Source organism: Chrysochloris asiatica, unplaced genomic scaffold, assembly GCF_000296735.1.
Source record: "Chrysochloris asiatica unplaced genomic scaffold, ChrAsi1.0 scaffold00088, whole genome shotgun sequence".
NCBI lineage: Eukaryota > Metazoa > Chordata > Mammalia > Afrosoricida > Chrysochloridae > Chrysochloris > Chrysochloris asiatica.
In genome coordinates, this window is record NW_006408606.1 from 808,040 (window position 1) to 829,935 (window position 21,896).

At 37.5% G+C, this 21,896-nt stretch overlaps 1 pseudogene; it reads right to left on the reverse strand.

Moving 5' to 3' along the window:
- Positions 1 to 7,030: 7,030 nt before the first annotated feature.
- LOC102833671 lies at positions 7,031 to 14,950 on the reverse strand (annotated as a pseudogene).
- Positions 14,951 to 21,896: the final 6,946 nt, after the last annotated feature.

The following is a 21,896-nucleotide window of genomic DNA, read 5'->3' on the forward strand; positions in this document are numbered from 1 at the left end:
TATTTTGAATGACTTCCAACCAAAGTCACTCATCATGTAGCATTGTATCAGACAGTATTCCACTGCTATTAATAAGGTTTCAAATGAGTAAATATTCAGAAATTGTTTGCTTTTTCTTCTTTCTATTCTTTACTAATCTGGAAGCCCAGTTAAAACCTGTGATCTGTGGGTGATTCCGCTGGTATTTAAAATACTGAGGGCATATCTTCTTGCATCATAGCAACACACAAGCTAACACATCATGACAAACTGACAGATGATTGATGGAAATAAAAACATGCTTATTATAATTTGACAAAATCCTCTATTGTATTATAAAATTATGAATGATAAAACCACAAAATTTATATTTTGAAACATATTATTTTGTTATATATTAAATTTTTATTGGAGTCCATTGGTAGGACTTGACTAATACTCAAAAGACATAATTTATCCAAAGAACCCCCTGAAGACAAGCCAGGTGTCTGCTATTAGCAGGTCACAGCCTTGAAAACTATATGTAGCTGCTTTTTACACATGCATTAAGTAGGAGTCAAATAAACTTGACAGCAATTAACAACAACAACTTTACTTTTATTTCTCCGTTATTTTAGAGTTGTTTTTCTTGTTGTTGTTAAGTGCCATCGAGTTGGTTCCGACCCATAGAGACCCAGTATAAGGTTCCTGAGAAAGACTGGTAAGCTTGAATCACCGACATTAGGATTCAAACCAGCCTTGCAGTCCAGTGTATGAATCCACCCTGCCACAACAAGATATTACAGTTAGGACATTTTATTAACTGCTTTTGAAATTTATTTCTGAATTTTATTCTGACGTAGTAATAGGAAACATTTAAAAATATTTATTATTTAAGGTGACTTCGATCTCACAGTGATAAAAATTATATAGAGAACAAAATATACATTTTGTAACAAATGTACTAGACACATGCATTTATTTGCTTATTTTTCTTTTTTTTCCCCTTACTTAGCTGCATTTAAACTCCAAATTTTGGGCGATCAAAAAGATGTTTACCTGTGCTTTATTGACTATGAAAAGGCTTTTGATTGTGTGGATCATGACAAGCTATGGACAACATTGAGAAGTATGAGTATTCTGGAACACTTAATTGTGCTCATGAGGGATGTGTACATGGACCAACAGGCAGCTGTTCGAATAGAACATGGGAACACTGAATGGTTTAAAATTAAGAAAGGTGTGCAACAAGGTTGTAGTCTTTCACCATACTTATTCAACCTGTATTCTGATCAACAATTCCAGAAGCTGGGTTATATTAAGGAAAACATGGAATCAGGATTGGAGGAAGACACACCCTTGCTTGCTAAAAATGAAGAGGACTTAAAACATTTACAGATGAAGACCAAAGAACACAGCCTTCGGTGTGGATTACATCTCAATGTAAAGAAAACAAAAATCCACACCACTGGTCCAATAAACAACATTGTAATCAACAGAGAAAAGATTGACATTGTCAAGGACTTCATTCTTCTTGGATCAACTATCAAGACTCATGGAAGCAGCAGTCAATAAATCAAATGATGTATTGCATTAAGCAAATCTGCTGCACAAGATCTTTTTTAAGAGTTGAAGAGAAAAGATGTCAGCCTGAAGACTAAAGTGTGCCTGATCCAAGCCATGGTATTTCCAGTAACTTCATATGGATGTGAAAGCTGGACAGTGAATAAGGAAGACAGTAGAAGAATTGACGCTTTTGAGTTATGCTGTTGGAGAAGATTATTGAAAGTGTCATGGGCTGTCAAGAGAATCAACAGATCTGTTTTTGAAGAAGTGCAGCCAGAGTGCTTCTTGGAGGCCAAGATAGCCAAACTTCGTCTCTCATACTTCGGATATATTATCAAGAGGGACCAGTCACTGGAGAAGGATAGCATGTTTGGTAATGTTGAGGGTCAGAGAAAAAGGGGAAGACCCCCAACAAGATGGATTGTCCAAATGGCAGCATCAATGGACTCAAAGCTTGGCAACAGTAGTGACGTTGGCCCAGGATCAGACAGTGTTTTGTTCTGCTGTGCATAAGGTCACTATGAGGCATCACTGACTCAATGGCACCTAAAAACAACAACAACAATAAAATATAATAATGAAACTTCTTCCAAAGATTACTGATGCAGTGAGGAATAGTATTGTTATTGTTGTTGTTGCTAAGTGCCATCAAGTCAATCCTGACTCATAGACCCTGCATAGGTTTTCCAAGATGAATTTGACCACTGACTTTGTGGTTCAAACTAACCATGCTGTCCAGTGCTTTAGCCCACAGCATCACACCAGATAAGAATAATATTAGCACCAATTTAAAGATTTCTGGCATGTTTTTTTAATAAACGCTAATGAGGTGCTTAGTACCTATATGATTAACTATTTTGCTTATGTAAATATTGACAACAAAAAATAAAGATTTGTTTTTCATCTATATGCCCTTGTGCATTGTAAGAACTCCTGGTGGCACAGTGTTTAAATGCTTGGATGTTAACTAAAGGTATGGAGATAAAACTCACCAGCTGTTCTTTGGTAGAAAGCTATGACAACCTGCTTCCATAAATATTTACAGGTTTGGAAACCCTATGGACAGTTGGATTTTGTCCTATGGGATCACTAGGAGTCAGAATCTGTTTGATGGAGTGGTTTTGGTTGTGTGTTTTAATTGAAATTCAAATATCTAGACATAAAATTCTAGGCACAGACTAAAGATAGAATTTTCTGATTTGTTTGAAAATAATACTAAATAACATTTTGCAAAATAAGAAACTTACTCATGTGTTTTAATGCTTAAGTGTCATTTGACTTTCTAGTGAAGAGAAATGTATGCCTTACTGGGGCAAACATAAAATGTATCCCATACAATGGGAATGAAATTCCTTCTTGCTAAGGATCATTCAGTATAGAATATATTATAGGATCAGTTGGAGTCCTGGTGTGGCCCTGTGGGCTAACACACTAGACTGTAAAGTAGGTTTGAACTGCAGGATTGGTGGTTGCACATCACCATGCACTCCTTGTAAACCCTAGGCAGATTTGCTGTGTGTTAGAACCAACTCAATGGCATTAACAACAACATAGAATCTGTTACATGTCAACAGTCTGGGGGATATTTGTCATTTAATATGCAGTATAATAGTAGACTCATTAACAACCTGTGATATGTAGATGATACAATCTTTGTTGCTAAAAGCTAAGAGGACTTAAAATAGTCATTGATAAAGATCAAACACAACAGTCTTCAGTATGGGTTGCATCTCAATGTAAGGAAAACAAAAATCTTCATCATTGCACCTATAAATAACATCAAGATAAAAAGAGACCTCATTTTTCTCACATTAACTATCAACATCCATGGAAGTAGTAGTCAAGAAACAAATGATTTGCATTACATAAATCTGCTGCACAAGATATTTTAAAAGTGTTCAAAAGCAAAGTCATCAGTTTGAGAACAAGGGTGCACCTGACCTAAGTCATGGTATTTTCAATAATCTCATATGCATATGAAAGTTGGACAATGAATAAAGAAGACCATAGAAGAATGGATGCAGTTTAGTTATGGTATTGGAGGACAGTACTAAAAGTACCATGGACCTCCAGAAGTAAAAACAAATCTGTGTTGGAAAAACAGCGAGGTTGATCCTTAGAAGCCAGGATGGGTGAAGTTCACCTCTCATACTTCAGACATGTTGTCAGGAGGGACCTGGAGAAGGATATCATACTTGGTAGAGTGGAGGGTCAGTGAAAGAGAGGGAGACCCCCAACAACATGGAATGGCACAGTGGGAGCATCAATGGACTCAAGCATAGGAACGATTGTGAGTTTGGATCAGGACCGGGCAATGTTTTGTTCTCTTGTGCATATAATCACTATAAATTAGCAAATAATCACTATGCATATAATCACTATGAATTAACTATGAGTTAGCACCTAACAACAACAACAACATAGGAGTTATATTTCATTTAACCAAAAAGGAAAAATAAATTTGTAAAAATCTTGTTACTATGGCAACATAACAGAGAAAGAGCAGCTTGAATAAATCTGCAGAGATGTTATTAAGAATAGCAACAGCTAGAAGTGTACTCTCTATTTAAGATATCTTCTTTTATGTAAATAAATGAGATCTGGTACAAAGGCACTGATGTGGCACTGTAGGATAAGTACTGGACTGGAAACTGCAAGCTTGGCAATTCAAACCCACTAACTTCTTTCAGAAAACCCTATACAGGATGGATGAATCAGCACTGACTCCACAACACACAGCGACAACAAAAAAAACATATGATTACAAGGAAGTAAAGAAAGAATCCACAACTGAAAAACTATCAGTGAGAAATTGACTAATGACATAATATAGAATAAGTATAAATAAATTTGTTGCTAATACCACATTGAATTTGGAGTGACGTGATTAAAACAAATATACAATATTAATTTAAAAAGGAGCTCTGGTAGCGTAGTGGTTACGAATCAGGCTGTGAACCACAAGGTCAGCAGTTCAAAACTACCAACCGCTCCGCGGGAGAAAGATGAGGCTTTCTGCTCCCGTAAAGATTTACAGCCTCGGAAACCCTGTACAGGGTCGCTATGGGTCAGAATCAACTCAAAGGCACTTAACAACAACAACAACATACATTATTAGCTTACCTGTTCATATTTTTACTAATCATTAAGACTATCAAAAGGGACTGCATTGTTGCTGTTTGTTGTTAGATGCTGTCTAGTTGGTTCCAACGAATAGTGACCACATGCATAACAAAATGAAACATAATTGCTGTCACACTTGAGCCCATTGTTGTTGCCACTGTGCCATTTCTTCTCACTGGAGGTCTTCCTGTTTTTAACGGATCCTAGACCTTACCAAGATTGTTTTCCTTCTGTAGGGACTGGTCACTCTGATAACATGTTGCAAGGATGAGAAACAAAGCCTGTTCATCTAGGCTTATAAGGAGCATTCTGACAGTACTTCTAACATAGAGCTGTTTGTTTTGTTAGTCCATGATAACTTCAAGGTTCTTCTCCAAAACCACATCTCAAATTCCTCAATTCCTCCATGGCATTCCTTATTATTTTCCTAACTTTCACCTGAATATGAAGCTATTGGAAATATTATAGCTTGGGTCTGGCGTACCTCAGCTGTCAAATTGATATCTCTACTCTTCAATACTTTACAGAGGTCTTATGCAGTAGATTTTCCAAATGCAGTACATTGTTTGATTTCTTGGCTGCTGCTTCCATTAGTGTTGCTTTGTGGACTCAAACAAAAGGCAATCTTTGAAACTTCAATCTTTACTCCATTAATCATGATGTTAGTTATTGGTCCAATGTGAGGATTTTTATTTTCTTTGCATTGAGATGAAATACATAATGAATGCTATAGTTTGTTTTTTTTGTTTTTTTTTTAATTTTCAACCATAAGTATTATAAGACAGATACACTTTAAATGGAGTCCTGTTGTGGCACTGTGAGTTAATGCAACAGACTACAAAGCAGTTTGAACTACGAGGTTGGTGGTTCAAGCTCATGAGTTGTGCTTTGGAAACTCTATACAGGGTCACTATGGGTTGGAACCAACTTGATGGCACCTAACAACAACAACAAAACTTTAAACAAGCAAGTTTGTATAATCTTCATATCACGGGTATGAAGATTTGTCTTCCTCCAATCTTGATGCCACATTCATCTTAATATAATTGAGCTTCTCAGATATTCTTATCATACAGACTGAATAAATATGATGAAAAAATATAACAATGGCAAACACTTTTGCTGATTTTATGATAGCCTTTGTTCTCCTTGAATAACTGCTTCTTAGCTTCCATACAGTTTCCTCATGAGAGCAATTAAATATCCTGGAATGCCTATTCTTTGAAATGTTATCCATAGCTTGAAATGGTCCACACAGTCTAAAAGTTTTGCATAGTCAATAAAGCACAAGCAAACATCTTTCTAATATGCTGCTTTCAGCCAAGATCCATCTGTATTCAGAAATGATATTGCCAGTTCCAAATCTGAATCTGGCTTGAACCATAGGCAATTTTCTGTTGATGTACTTTAGTATTTGTTTTTTAATTATCTTCAGAAAAAAATTTACTTACATGTGATCTTAATTATATTGTTCAATGATTTATGCATTCCATTGGGGCACCTCTCTTTGGAATGGGCACAAGTATGGGTCACTTCTAATCAGTTGATCAGTTAGTTGTCTTCCAAATTATTTAGTATACATGAATGAATATCTGTAGTCCTGTATCAGTTTGCTGAAATATTTAAATTTGCATTCCATCAATTCCCGAAGACTTGTTCTTTACCAACGCCCTCAGTACACTTTGGACTTCTTCCTATAGTATCATTGACTCTTATTCATATGCTGTTTCTTGAAATAGTTGGACATCAACAACTTCTTTTTGATACAGTGATTCTATGTATTACTTTTATCTTCTTTTGATACTTTTTGTATCATTCAATATTTTGCCCATAGAACCTTTCAATACTGGAATTTGAGGCTTGAATTTTTTTTTTTTTCCATTTCTTTCATCTTGATAAATGAGAAGCATGCTCTTCTCTTTTGGTTTTCAGACTCTGGGTCTTTGCACATTTCATTAAAATACTTGACTTTTGTTTTTGCGAGCTGCCCTTTGAAATTGTCTGTTCAGCTCTTTTCTTCCTCATTTCATCCATTCACTTATTTTATATTATTTAATCTAAATTTAAATAATCTTTATTGCTCAAGTTAATTGACAGTGTTAGGAAGAAAAATTCACTGTTAATACTAAAGAGCTGAAAGACAGATACACATACCTTTAGAATCGATGCTACTCACAAAACTCCTTAGATTTTATTCAAGGTTTACAGAAAGATGGCTGTCTACAAACAATTTAATAATAACAGGACGTGATATAATCTAAACTAGAAATTTCAAACTTAAATACCCTTAGCTAATTTTATTATTGTGTATTAATTAAGTTCAAGTTCTTTCTTCAAAGAGTCAACAGAATAACTTCAATCTTTACTCCATTTATCATGATGTTTAGTTATTGGTCCAATGTGAGGACTGAAGAGACTTTCGAATACTTGCCATCTCTTGCTGCTGAGTATTCATCATATCTTTTTTTTCTGCAATATAGCCATTTCTTTTCTAAGTTCATTTTATGCACCACTATGAAGATTTTCCCACCACTCATCTGTCAGGTTGCTGTACTGTGGTGGCTTATGAGTTGCTGTAATTCTGAAAGCTATGCCACAGGTATTTTAAATAACAGCAGGGTCATCCATGGTGTACAGGTTTCAAATGAGCTTCTAGATGAAGATACACTAGGAAAAAGGAGTGACGAACTACTTTAGAATATTTAGTTACTGAAAACCTTATGAATAGCAGAGAAACACTGTCAGATATAATGCAGGAAAATAAGCCTCTCAGGTTGGAAGGCACTCAAATGCAACTGGGGAAGAGCTGACTCCTCAGAGTAGAGTTGACCATGATGATGCGAATGGAGTAAAGCCCATGGGAGAAAAACCTGTGGGACCCTCATGTGCTGATGGGGCACAACTCAAAATGAAGAGAAACTCTGTAAACATCCATTAAAAAATCTGACAATGGAATGTATGAAGTATGAATCTGGGAAAATTGGAAGTTGTCAAAAACGAAATAGAACACATAAACATCAATATCTTAGGCATTAGTGTGCTGAAACAGACTGCCGTTGTCCATTTTGAACCTGGCAACCATATGGTGGACTATGCAGGGAATTATAAATTGAAGAGGAATGGTGTTTCATTCACTATCAAAAAGAATATATCCAGATTATTCATGAGGAACAAGGCTGTCTGTGATAGGATAATATCCATGTGCCTACAGGGAAGCTCAGTTAATACCACTATTTTTCAAATTTACCCAGCAACCACTAAAACCAATGAGGATGAAATGGAAGAATTTTACCAACTTCTTCAATCTGAAATTGATCAAACATGCAATCAAGAGATGATGGAAAGGCTCCATATCATCAATCAAAACAAGGCCAGGGCAGACTATGGAACAGACCATCAATTACTCATATGCAAATTCAAACTGAAGTGGAAGAAAATGGAAACAAGTCCACTACAGACAAAATATGACCTTGAATACATCCCACTTGAATTTAGAGATCACCTGAAGAACAGATTTGATATATTAAACACTAAAGAACAAAGACCAGAAGAATTGTGGGATGACATCAAGAACATCATACATGAAGAAAGCAAAAAGGCATTGAGAAGACAAGAAAGAAGGAAAATGTCAAATGGATGTCAGAAGAGACACTGAAACTTGCTCTTCAGCATAGGGATGCTAATAAAGTAAATGGAAAAAATGAGGAGGTCCAAGAGCTGAACAGAAAATGTCTAAGATCAGCTTGAGAAGATAAAGCCAAATATTACAACAAAATGTGCTATGATCTGGAGTCAGAAAAGCAAAAAGGAAGAACATGCTCAGAATTTCTCAAGCTGGGGGAAATGAAGAAAAAATTCAAGCCTCGACATTTGTTATTGAAAGATTATCTGGGCAAATTATTCAATGATGCAGAAATCATCAAAATAAGATGGAAGGAATACACAGAGTCACTGTACCAAAAGGAAATGGTTAATGTTCACTCATTTAGAGAGGTAGCATACGATCAAGAGCCAATGAGACTGAAGGAGGTAGTGCAAGGTTCGCTGAAGGAATTGGAAAAGAACAAGGCACCAGGAATTGATGGAATAAAAATAGAAATCATTCAAGAAAGTGAGACGGCACAGGAAGCACTCACTCATCTCTGCCAAGAAATTTAGAAGACCACTATCTGGCCAACTGATTGGAGGAGACCCGTATTTGTGCCCACTCCAAAGGAGGTGACCCAACGGAATGCGGAAAGTATAGGATAATCTCTTTGATATCCCATGTGAGTAAAGTTTTACTAAAGGTAATACAGAAATGGCTACACTCATACATTGACAGAGAACTTCCAGAGGTTCAAGCCAGATTCAGAAGAGGCCGTGGAATGAGGGATATCATTGCTAATGTCCTATGGATCTTGGCTAAAAGCAAAGAATATCAGAAAGATGCTTACCTGTGCTTTATTGACTACGCAAAGGCTTTTGATTGTGTGGATCATGACAAGCTATGGACAATATTGAGAAGTATGAGTATTCCAGAAAACTTAATTGTACTCATGAGGCATCTGTACATGGACCAAGAGGCAGTTGTTCGAACTGAACATGGGAACACTGAATGGTTTAAAATTAAGAAAGGTGTGTGACAAGGTTGTATTCTTTCACCATACTTATTCAACCTGTATGCTGAGCAAATAATCTGAGAAGCTGGGTTATATGAAGAAAAACATGGCATCAGGATTGAGGTAGACTCATTAACAACCTGCGATATGCAGATGATACAACCTTGCTTGCTGAAAGTGAAGAGGACTTAAATATTTACTGATGAAGATCAAAGAGCACAACCTTTTGCATGGATTGCATCTCAATGTAAAGAAAATAAAAATCCTCACCACTGAACCAATAAATAATATTTTTATCAATGGAGAAAAGATTGAAGTTGTCACAGACTTAAATCTTCTTAAATAAATGGAACACTCATTGAAGCAGCAGTTAAGAAATCAAACAACATATTGCATTAGGCAAATCTGCTGCACAAGACCTTTTTAAACTGTTGAGGAGGACTTTTCGGTTTGCCACGGGGGCCAGATAACGTGGGTGAGAGGACCTCCGGGGACAAGGGAGGGGGATCTCACAAAGGAAACCTTCTTGTGGTGAGCCCACATCCTTACAACCACCATAAGTCTCAGTGCTTTAAACTCCTGAACTCGTTTAAAAAAAAAAAAAAAAATCACGGTACTGAGGAATTATTGGTTTTTTGAATTTTCGCCCACCACTGTGTGCAGCTACACCCCCGATCCCTGTAGAGCTTGGAGTGCGGGGCTGGAACAAGCCCATGTGGAGAGCTGCGGCTTTCAGTAAGGGGGAGCCTTGAAAAGAAGGAGCCGCAGGAGACAAGGGGAAGAGAAAGAGAGGGATCTCTACCCTCATGTGAAATTTCAGCAGGTGTAGCGGGCAGGAAAATCAGTTAACACCAGACACAGAGAGAAAGAGAAATACGGCGACTGACTGACATCATCAGACACAAACTCCATCCTCCCACCTGAGCAGCCTCTACCTGTCCAATTGAACCGGACTCACCCGCCGCATTCTCCCCTTGATCCCCGGCCCCTGCCATCCCCCACCCCGACCCTGCCAGGCCACGAGCCCCCGCTGGACCGTGCCTCACCCCTCGGGACACTCAGGACCCCTCCCTGCTCGCTGGAACCCCTGCGAACCCCTTACCGCCAGCCGGACTCCTCCGTGACACTCGCTGGACTGCTCGCAAGCCCCAACTGACAGCCGGACCCACCGCTAGCTTCGCCCTGCCCGCCGGAACCTTCCCCTGCAAGCCCCATCCCACCCGCCGGACCTCCCCACTTCCCCACCCCCCGCGACCCCCTTACCGCCCCCTGGACTCCTCTGTGACACCCGCCCAACTCATCGGACACCCTGGGACCCCCACCCAGCCTACCAGACCTCCCCCCTCCCCCCCCTTGTGAGCCCCGCCCCACCCACCAGACCCTGTGCCACCACCGTGGACCCCTCACGACCGCCGCCCCACCTGCGGTGGCCACCACATAGACAAGACCTAACCACACCTACTACACATTACAGACAGTAAGGGAAGCCTATCTCATGATCATATTAATAATAATTATAATAAAATAAGAATAATTATGCCCAACAAGAAACAATTAACATTATTGAAACACGTCCAAAAGCAGAAGAGAGCAGCAGATGCAAATGAGCTGGAGACAAGGAAAAGCTTTATAGAGGAGGAGGAGCCGGTTCTGGGTATGCCTGAGAGGGAATTCAAAAGAATGATATGGAAACAAATTGAAATACACTGAAAATGGGTCGAGGAAAATAAGGAAGAAGTAAGGAAAACACTGCAGGAACAATCTAATAGGATTGACACAGCATTGGAAACAATTCAAAACCTGCAAAACGATGTCCAGATGGTCAATAATAAGATATCAGAAATAGACAATAGCCTGAAAGGGGAAAGGAGCGGACTAGAAGAGATGGAGCCAGAACTAACGAACTGGAAAACAAATCTCTCAATACTGCCAAGATAGAACAGCAAATAGCTAAAAGGATAAAACAATCTGAAGAGAGTCTAAGATTCATGCTGGATAACATGAAGAGGAATAATGTAAGAATTATTGGCATCCCGGAACAAGAAGAGTCAAAGAAGTCCACAAAATAGTTGAAGAGCTTCTGGAAGAAAACTTCCCTAACATCCTGCAAGACTAGAAGATAAACATTCAAGAAGCCCAACGTACCCCAGGCACGATGGACCCCAAAAGAAAATCTCCAAGACATATAATAATCAAGCTCTCCAAAACCAAAGACAAGGAAAGAATACTAAAAGCGGTCAGGGAGAAGAGAAACATAACTTATAAAGGCAAACAAATTAGATTAAGTGCTGACTATTCAGAACAAACCATGCAGACAAGAAGGCAATGGGGAGACATATACAAAACCCTGCAAATAGAAAACTTTCAACCAAGAATCGTCTATCCAGCAAAACTATCAATCAAATACAATGGAGCAATCAAAACATTCCATTGTTTTATTTCTGTTATTCCAGGATAAACAGAATCTGAGGGAATTTATCAAAATCAACCCAACACTTCAAAACATCCTAAAGGGAGTTCTGGGGATGGAGAACCAACAAGAATAGATGACAAACAGAGATTGACAGATATGGCAACACCACCTGGAACACAGCCAACAGAAAGCAAAGACCAGAATGGAATAAGGCTACAACAACAAACTCAAGAGATCCCAGAGATCAACTGAAGGACATAAACATATCAATATCAAAGAAGGGACAAACGCAACAACAGAAGCCCAGGTGGTGGAGATGCCAGGTAACTCACAGCTTGCAATGGAGTATCCTAAAATGCCGAGAAAAGGTAGTAGACTACAAGGTAACCCCAAAGAAAGTTAACACTCTACAACTTATCATGAAAACTAATTCCCAAACAGAACAAACGAACAAAGAAACAAGGAAGAAACCGACCAGAATCAACTCAAAAAACACAAACCCAATGCAAGAAGGAAAGCAGAACCAAAGAACAAACAACACTGCCAAAAAACTAACATAATGACAGTAATCAACTCATACTTATCGATAATTACATTGAATGTCAATGGATTGAATGTACCAGTTAAGAGACAAAGAGTGTCAGAATGGATTAAAAAAAACAAGATCCATCAATATGCTGCCTGCAAGACACACCTTACACACAAAGACAAAAACAGACTGAGAGTCAAAGGATGGAAAAAAATTTACCAAGCCAACTCCAGCAATAAACAAGCAGGAGTGGCAATACCAATCTCTGACAAAGTAGACTTTAAGATAAAAGCCAGCCTAAGAGACAAAGAAGGACACTATCTCATGATCAAAGGATCAACTGAGCAAGACGACATAACTATAATAAATATATATATGCTCCCAAGGAAAGAGCACCAAGATACATGAAGCAAATCTTAACGGAATTGAAAAAAGAAATAGATAAATCCACAATTATAGTAGGAAATTTCAACACACCACTCTCAAAAAGGGACAGAATAACCAGAAAGAAACTCGACAATACCATGGAGGAACTTAACAACACAATCAACCAGTTTGACCTCATAAACATATACAGAGTATTTTATCCAACAATGGCACAATACACATTCTTCGCCAGTGCGCATGGAACACTTTCCAGAATTGACCATGTGTTAGGTCACAAAGCAAGCCTCCATAAATTCACAAACATCAAAATTCTACAGAGCATCTTCTCAGACCACAACGCTATAAAACTAGAAATCAACAACAAGAAGGTCAAAACAATAAAGTCGAATACATGGAAGCTGAACAACACCCTGCTGAAAAGCAACTGGGTAAAGAAGAAATTAAACGTGAATTCACAATGTTCCTAGAAACAAATGAGAATGAAAACACAACATATCAAAATCTTTGGGACATGGCGAAAGCAGTCCTGAGAGGTCAATTTATTGTGATAAATGCACACATCCAAAAAGAGGAAAGGGATAAAATCAACACATTAACACAGCACCTTCAACAAATAGAAGTAGACCAACATAGTGAACCTACAATCACCAAAAGAAGGGAAATAATAAAGATCAGAGCAGAAATAAATGAGATGGAAAACTGAAAAACTATAGAAAGAATCAACAGGACAAGAAGCTGGTTCTTTGAAATGATTAATAAAATTGACAAACCATTGGCAAAACTAACTAAAGAAAAGAGGGAGAGGACACATGTTAATCGCATTAGAAACCACATAGGTGAAATCACAACAAAACCAAACTAAATAAAAAAGATAATAACAGAACACTACAAAGAGCTGTACTGCAACAAATTAAAAATTTGGATCAGATGGATACATTTCTAGAATAACACTACCTGCCTAAACTTACTTTGGCTGAAGTAGAAAATCTGAACAAACCCATAACAAAAGAAGAAATTGACCAGATCATCAAGAAACTTCTGACCAACAAAATCCCAGGCCCAGAAGCCTTCACGGGTGAGTTCTACCAAACATTCAAAGAAGAACTGTCACCAATTCTACTCAAATTATTCCAGAACATAGAAGAGGATGGAAAACTCCCTAATACTTTTTATGAAGCAAGCATAACCCTCATACCAAAACCAAGGAAGGACATCACTAAGAAGGAAAATTATAGACCAATATCCCTCATGAACATAGATGCAAAAATCCTCAACAAAATCCTAAAGTGTTGAGAAGCAAAGATGTCAGCTTGAGGACTAAGGTGCACCTGGACCAAGCCATGGTATTTTCAGTAACCTCATATGCATGTGAAAGCTGGACAATAAATAAGGAAGACCTTAGAAGAATTGACACATTTGAGTTTTGGTGTTGGAGGAGAATATTGAAAGTGTCATGGGCTGCCAAAAGAACAAACAGATCCGTTTTGGAAGAAGTGCAGCCAGAGTGCTCCTTGGAGGCCTGGATTATCAAACTTCGTCTCTCATACTTCAGACATATTTTCAGAGGGGACCAGTCCCTGGAGAAGGATATCATGTTTGGTAAGGTTGGAGGGTCAGAGAAAAAGAGGAAGACCCCCCATGTGATGGATTAGCCAGGTGGCAGCATTGACTGACTCAAGTGTGGCAACAATAGTGAGGTTGGCCCAGTATTGGGCAATGATCGGTCACTGTGAGTTGGTACTGACTCGATGGCACCTAACAACGAAAAGTGCAATGAAGATTTTCGTGATTATTCTCCATTTCCTGCATACTCTTTACAAACTGATCATATAACTGTTTAACTGCTTTCAGTCTCTGGCTCAGAACAATTCTATATTTTTGAAAAATATTTTGTTGTTGAAACCTATTAGTCAGTTTTTCTTCTTGTTCCTCAGTTTTCTGAACGTACATATCCCAGTGCTGAAACAAACTGAAACTGCTGAGAATATTCCTGGCTAAGTTTCTTTGCTCTTGTTGTGCCTTCCAAACTTTTTCAATTTTCTGGTTACTGTTTTTGAGAGAAGCCTAGGTATATAGTTCTCATTTCTTTTTCTTTGCAAGACGAGCCTTGTTAATGTCAGCTCCAAATCTTTCCAGCATGTTCTGTACTTTACCCCCGAGATCTTGCTTCATTATTCCTGTGGAAGACATTTTCTTCCCATGCTTATCAATTGCTGTAATTGTTCCTTCTAGAAAATCCTCTTCTGAACCAATATTCTCAAATTCATTGGCACAGATGATCTGCTCCTCCATGGTTTGCTTCACAGATTTCCCCTCGTGCTTTCTTCCATTATGAGCCATGACGGATGTTTTCAGCTGCTTGTTCTTAGTCATCACGACACTCGTCTGTCTTCCATTCACTTTTGCATGCCTATAATGGAGAGCAAATTTCAGTCTGTACAGACATACATCTTGGTCTGTTGTTTTTTTCCAGTCTTTTTAGTGACTTTTTGCTTTATTAGTGTGTAATGTTCTTGCTGTTAGGTGACAGCTCATGTGATCTTTAGTCATTAGTGTCTTATGCATCAAAAGTTTTCTTGAGATGATCTATCTCTAAGCTTAGGTGAGATATATTCAAGGTCATATTTTGGCTCTTCTGATCATGTTTTTATATTCTTCAGCTTCAACAAGAACTTACATATACACAATTGATGGTCTGTTCCACAGTCTTCCCTTGGCCTTGTTTTAGATGATGATATTGAGATTTTCCACAATCTTTTCCCACAGATATATTCAGCTTGTTTCCATTGCATTCTACTTGGTGAGGTCCATGTGTAAAGTCACCTCCTATTTTGTTTAAAAGGTGTTTATAATTAATAAAATAATTATCGATACTCATGGAAGCAGCAATCAAGAAATCAAACAATGTATTGCATTAGGCAAATCTGCTGCACAAGAACTTTTTAAAGTGTTGAAGAGCAAAGAAGTCAGCTTGAGGACTAAGGTACACCAGACCAAAGCCATGGTATTTTCAATAACCTCATATACATGTGAAAGCTGGATAGTGAATAAGGAAGACGGTAGAAGAATTGATGCTTTTGAGTTATGGTGTTGGAGGAGAATAATGAAAGTGTCATGGGCTGCCAAACAAACAAACAGATCCATGTTGGAAGAAGTGCAGCCAGAGTGCGCCTTGGAGGCCAGGATGGCCAAACTTCATCTCTCATATTTCAGACATATTGTCAGGAGGGACCAGTCACTGAAGAAGGAGATCATGTTTGGTAGGGTAGAGGGTCAGAGAAAAAGAGGAAGACCCCCAATGAAATGGATTGTCCAGGTGGCAGCATTGATGGACTCAAGCGTGGCAACCATAGTGATGTTGGCCCAGGATCAGGCAGTGTTTGTTCTGCTGTGAATAGTGTCGCTATGAGTCAGCACCGACTCAATGGCACCTAATAACAACCACATAATTAATAAGTCATTGGTCTTGCAAAAGTTTATCATACAATCTCCAGCATCATTTGTATCACCAAGACCATATTTTCCAATTACTGATCCTTCCTTTTTGTATACAACCTTCAGATTCTAATCATCAGTAATTATGAATATATCTTGATTTCCTGTTTGATCAATTTCAGACTTCTCAGTTGGTAGGATTTTTCAATTTCATCTTAACTAGCTTAAATTATTGGTGCCTATATTTGAATAATAGTGGTATTAACTGGTCTTCCTTGTGTACTTATGGGTATTATCCTATCAAAGGCAACATTGCTCTTCAACATACATCTTTAAATGTTCTTTTTAACTACGAATGCAACACCATTTGTTTTTAATTTGTCATTTTCAGCGCAATAAACCATAGGATTATCTGAATCAAAATCACCAAATCCAGTCCATTTCAGCTCACTAATGTCTGTTTTTAGGGGCCATACAGTCAGTACTAATTCATAATGACCCTATGTTCAACTGAAGGAAACACTGCCCGGTCCTGCGCCAACTTCACAATCATTACTGCGTTTGAGCCATTTACTGCTGTCACTCTTCCAGTCCATCTCATTGGCGTCTTCCTCTTTTTCTCTTACTCTCCACTTTATCAAACATGATATCTGTCAACAGGGACTGGTCCCTCCTGATAATTTGTCTCAAGTATGAGTGACGAAGTCTGGCCATTCTGTCTTCCAAGAAGCATTCTGTTTGTACTTTTTCCAACACAAATTGGTTTGATTTTTGGCAGTCCACAGCACTTTCCAACAACATAACTCAAATGCATCCGTTCTTCTATGGTCTTCCTTATTCACTGTCCAACTTTCACATTCACATGTGGTTTTTGAAAATATTGTGGCTTGGGTCAGGCACTTCTTTCTGTTTTCTTTACATTTACATGCAACCCAAACTTAAGTCTGTGGTCTTTTATTTCCTCAGTAGCATTTTAAGTCCTCTTCACTTTCAGCAAACAAGGTGGTATCATCTGCATATCACACAGATTGTTACTGAGTCTTCCACCAATCCTGATGCTATGTTTTGTTTTTGTTTTCATATAATCCCACATCTTGGATTATTTGCTCAGCATACAAATTGAAAAAAGAATACAGCCATAGTGCACACCTTTTAAAAACACTAATTTTAAAACACACACTAATTTTAAAACACTCAGTGTACCCTTGTTCTGTTTGAACAACTAACTCTTTGTCTATGTATAGTTTCCTCATCAGCAAAACTAAAGATTCTGGAATACTTATTCTCTGCAATGTTACTCATAGCTTGTCATGATCCACATGGTGAAAGACTTTACAAACAAAGCACAGGTGAACATATTTCTGGTATTCTGTGCTTCCAGCCAAGAGAAATCTGAAATCAGCAATGAAATCTCATTCCATTTCCTCTTCTAAATCCTGCTTGAATCTCTGGAAGTTCTCTGTTAGTATATGGTTGCAACCATTTTTGTATTGTGTTTAGAAAAATTTTACTTGCTTGTGATATTAATGATATTTTCTGATGACTTCTATATTCAGTGTGTTCACCTCTCTTTGGAATGGGCCCAAATATGGAACTCTTCAGTCATTGGGTCATGCACCTCCCTTCCAAATTTCCTGGAATAGACAAATGTTTATTTTGTTTCCAATGATGGAATGTTTCCAATGATGTATTAGTTCATTGAAAACTTTCTATTTGTATTCCATTAATTCTTTGGGTACTTGTTCTTTGTCAATGCCTTCAATGCACCTTGAACTTCTTCTTTCAGTATCATGGACATTTGATTTTATGTTCCCTCTTGAATGGGTTGAATATTGAACATTTCTTTGTGGTATATATAAGTGGTGTATTCCTTACATCATCTTCTGATGTTTTCTGCATCATTCACTCTTTTGCCCATAGAATCTTTCAATATTGCAAGTGGAAACTTGATTTTTTTCTTTAGTTCCCTCAACTTTAGAAATGCTGAGAGTGTTCTTCTGTTTTGCATATTTTGTTTTAATATTTAACTTTGCCTTCTTGAGCTAACATTTGAAATTTTCTATTCAACAGTTTCTACCTCCTCATTTCTTCAATGTATTTCATGGAAGTTTCAGAGTTTTTTGTTACATCCATTTTGGTCTTTTCCTTCTTTCTTGTCTTCCTAATAGACTTTTGTTTTCTTGCATGTTCTTGATGTCATATCACAGCTCTTCTGGTCTGTTGGATTTATTGTCTAATGTATCAAAGCTGCTCTTCAGATGATTTCTAAATTCCTGTGGGATTTGTTCCAGGTCATATTGTGGCTTTCATGGATTTGTTTTAATTTTCTTCAGCTTCAGCTTGAACTTGCTTATGAGCAATTGATGGTCCTTATCACAGTATGTCCCTATCCTTATTTTGGCTAATGATATGGAGATTTTCTACCATCTCTTTCCACAGATGTAGTCAATTTGATTTCTGTGTATACTGGTTGGTGAGGTGCAGGTGCGTAATTGTGTTTGTTTTTTATAAAAGGTATTTGCAATGAAAAGCCATTGGTCTTTCCATTTTTTTTTCATGAGCTCTACAGCATTATTTCTATCTCCTGGGCCATATTTTCCAACTACTGATGCTTCCTCTTTGTTATCACGCTTTGCATTACAATAGACAGTAATTATCAACACATGTTGATTACATGTTTCATAGATTTTAGAGTGAACAATTTGGTAGAATTCTTCAATTTCATCATCATTAGTTTTAGCATTGGTGTATAAATTTGAATAATAGTGGTATTAACTGGTCTTCATTGGAGTTGTTTGGATATTATCCTATTATAGACAACGTGGTACTTCATGACAGATCTTGATATGTTGTTGTTGATGATCATTGTGACACCATTCCTCTTCAAATTGTCATTCCTAACATGATAAATGATGCAGTTGTCTGAGTTGAAATGGCTATTACTAGGCCATTTCAGGTCACTAATGTCTAGGATATTGATGTTTATGTGTCCCATTTCATTTATGACAATTTCTAATCTTCCTAGATTCATACTTTGTATATTCCATATTATGGTTTTTAATAGAAATTTACAACTGTTTCTCTTCATTTTGAGTTGTACTCCATCCGCAAATGAAGGTCCCAAAGTCTTATTCCATTTGTTTCATCATGATCAACCACTTTGAGGAGGAGGCATGTCTTCCCAGCTGTAGTTTGAGTGCCTTCCAACCTGAGGGGCTCATTTTTGGCACTATATCTGACACTGTTTTTGTGCTCTTCATCATGTTTCAAAATTCTGGTGCTATCTGATAGTGTTCCACTGATATTCATAAGGTTTTTAGTGACTAAATATTTGAACGTAATCCATCTCTCCTTCTTCTTAGTTCATCTGAAACCTGTCCACCATAGGTTACCCTGCTGGTATTTAAAATACCCATGGCATAGCTTCCAGAATCACAGCAACATGCAAGCCACCACAGTATGACAAACTGACAGACAAGTGGTGGCACTAATGTCTAGGATATTGTTTTTAAGTGTTCCATTTTATATTTTGCCACTTCCAATTTTTCTAGATTCATACTCTGTACATTCAATGTTCTCATATTTAAAGGATTATTTAGTTTTGTCACTTCAGCAAATGAGGGCCTCAAAGGATTAATCCATTTGCATCATCATGAACAACTCTACCTTCAGGAGTCAACTCTTTCCCATTCTCATTTTGATTACCTTCCAACTTGAGGAGTTCATATTCTAGCACTATATCTCACAATGTTCTACTGCTATTCATAAGGTTTTCAGTATCTAAATATTCAGAAGTAGTCTGCCTCTCCTTCTTCCTGGTCTGCCTTAATTTGGAAACTCTGCTAAAACCTTTCGAGCTTCACAGCCACATGCAACACACCACAGTATGACAAGCTGACAGACGTGTGGTGTCTTGAATATAACTCTTTTATCCCTGGATCACAGGATAAGTGAAATAGTTAAGAGTAAAGATCTGAATTGCAAAATTAATAAAACATTTTATTATAATGTATTGAATTATTATTATATACATTTACCTTTTTAATAACTCCGTGCTAAAGATACAGATTGCCCTACTATATATTTGATGATTTTGGTAATTTACTCAAGATTACATCACAGAAATATTAATGTTAGGGTTTGAATTAATAAAAGATTGATTAATAACTTCTCATATGTAGATGACACAGCCTTGCTTGCTGAAAATAATAAATTGCAGCACTTATTAAACATAGAAGACTATGACCTTCTTGCTGTTTTTAGGTGCTGTGAAATGTATTCTAACTCACAGTCCCTTTGCACAACAGCAAATCAAATGCAACACACCATTTTTTGATTTCTTAATGGCTTCCATGAGTAATGATTGTGGTTCCAAGCAAAGTGAAGTATTTGACAACTTCTAACTTTTCTTTATTATAGTATTTGGTTTTATCTTCTCGAGCTGACCTTTGAAATTTTCTGTTCAGCTCTTGGACCTCTTCAATTTTTCCATTTGCTTTAGCATCTCTACACTGGAGAGCAAGTTTCAGAGTTTCTTCTGACATCCATTTTGACCTTTTCCTTCTTTCTTGTCTTCTTAATGACTTTTTGCTCTCTTCACATATGATGTTCTGGATATCATCGCACAACTCTTCTGGTCTTTGGTCTTTAGTGTTTAATGGATCAAATCTATTTTTCAGAAGATCTCTAAATTCAGGTGGGATAAATTCAAGGTCATATTTTTGTTCTTGTGGACTTGTTTTCATTTCCCTCAGTTTCAGATTGAATTTGCATATCAGTAATTGATGGTCTGTTCCACAGTCTGCCCTTGGCCTTGTTTTGACTGATGATATGAAGCTTTTCCATCTTCTCTTTCCACAGATGTAGTCAATTTGATTTCTATGTGTTCCATCTGGCGAGGTCCATGTGTATAGTCGTCTCTTATGCTGTTTAAGAAGGTATTTGAAATAAACAAATAATTTGTCTTGCAGAAATCTGTCATTCATTCTCCAGCATCGTTTCTATCACCAAGTCCAAATTTTCCAACTACTAGTCCTTTCTCTTTGTTCCCAACCTTTGCATTCCAATCATCAGTAATGAGCAAAACATCTTGATTGCATGTTTGATCGATTTCAGATTGAAGACATCGGTAGCATTCTTCTATTTCATCTTCACTGGCCCTAGAGGATGGTGCATAAATTTGAATAATAGTAGTATTAACTGGGCTTCCCTGTAGGTTCATGGATATTATCCTATCACTTATAGCATTGTACCTCATGACTGATCTGGATATGTTCTTTTTGATGATGAATGCAACACCATTCCTTTTCAATTTGTCATTCCCTGAATAGTAAACCATGTGGTTGTCAGATTCAAAATGGCCAATACCAGTCCATTTCAGCTCACTAATGCCTAAGATATAGATGTTGATGCATTCCATTTCATTTTTGACAACTTCCAATTTTCCCAGATTCATACTTAGTACATTCCATGTTCCAAAATTTAGAAAACCAAAAAGGAAGAACACGGTCAGCATTTCTCAAGCTGGGAGAACTGAAGAAAAAATTCAAGCCTCAATTTTCTTTATTGAAAGATTCTCTGGACAAATTATTGAATGATGCAGAATGCATCAAGAAAATATGGAAGGAATACACAGAGTCTTTGTACCAAAAGGAAGTGGTTAATGTTCAATCATTTCAAGAGGTACCATATGAACAAGAGCCAATGATACTCAGGGAGGAAGTCCAAGGTGCATTGAAGGAATTGGAAAAGAACAAGACACCAGGAAGAAAGTGAGGCGGCACAGGAGGCACTCATTCATCTTTGCCAAGAAATTTGGAAGACAACTATCTGGCCGACTGATTGGAAGAGATCCATATTTGTGCCCATTCCAAAGAGAGGTGAC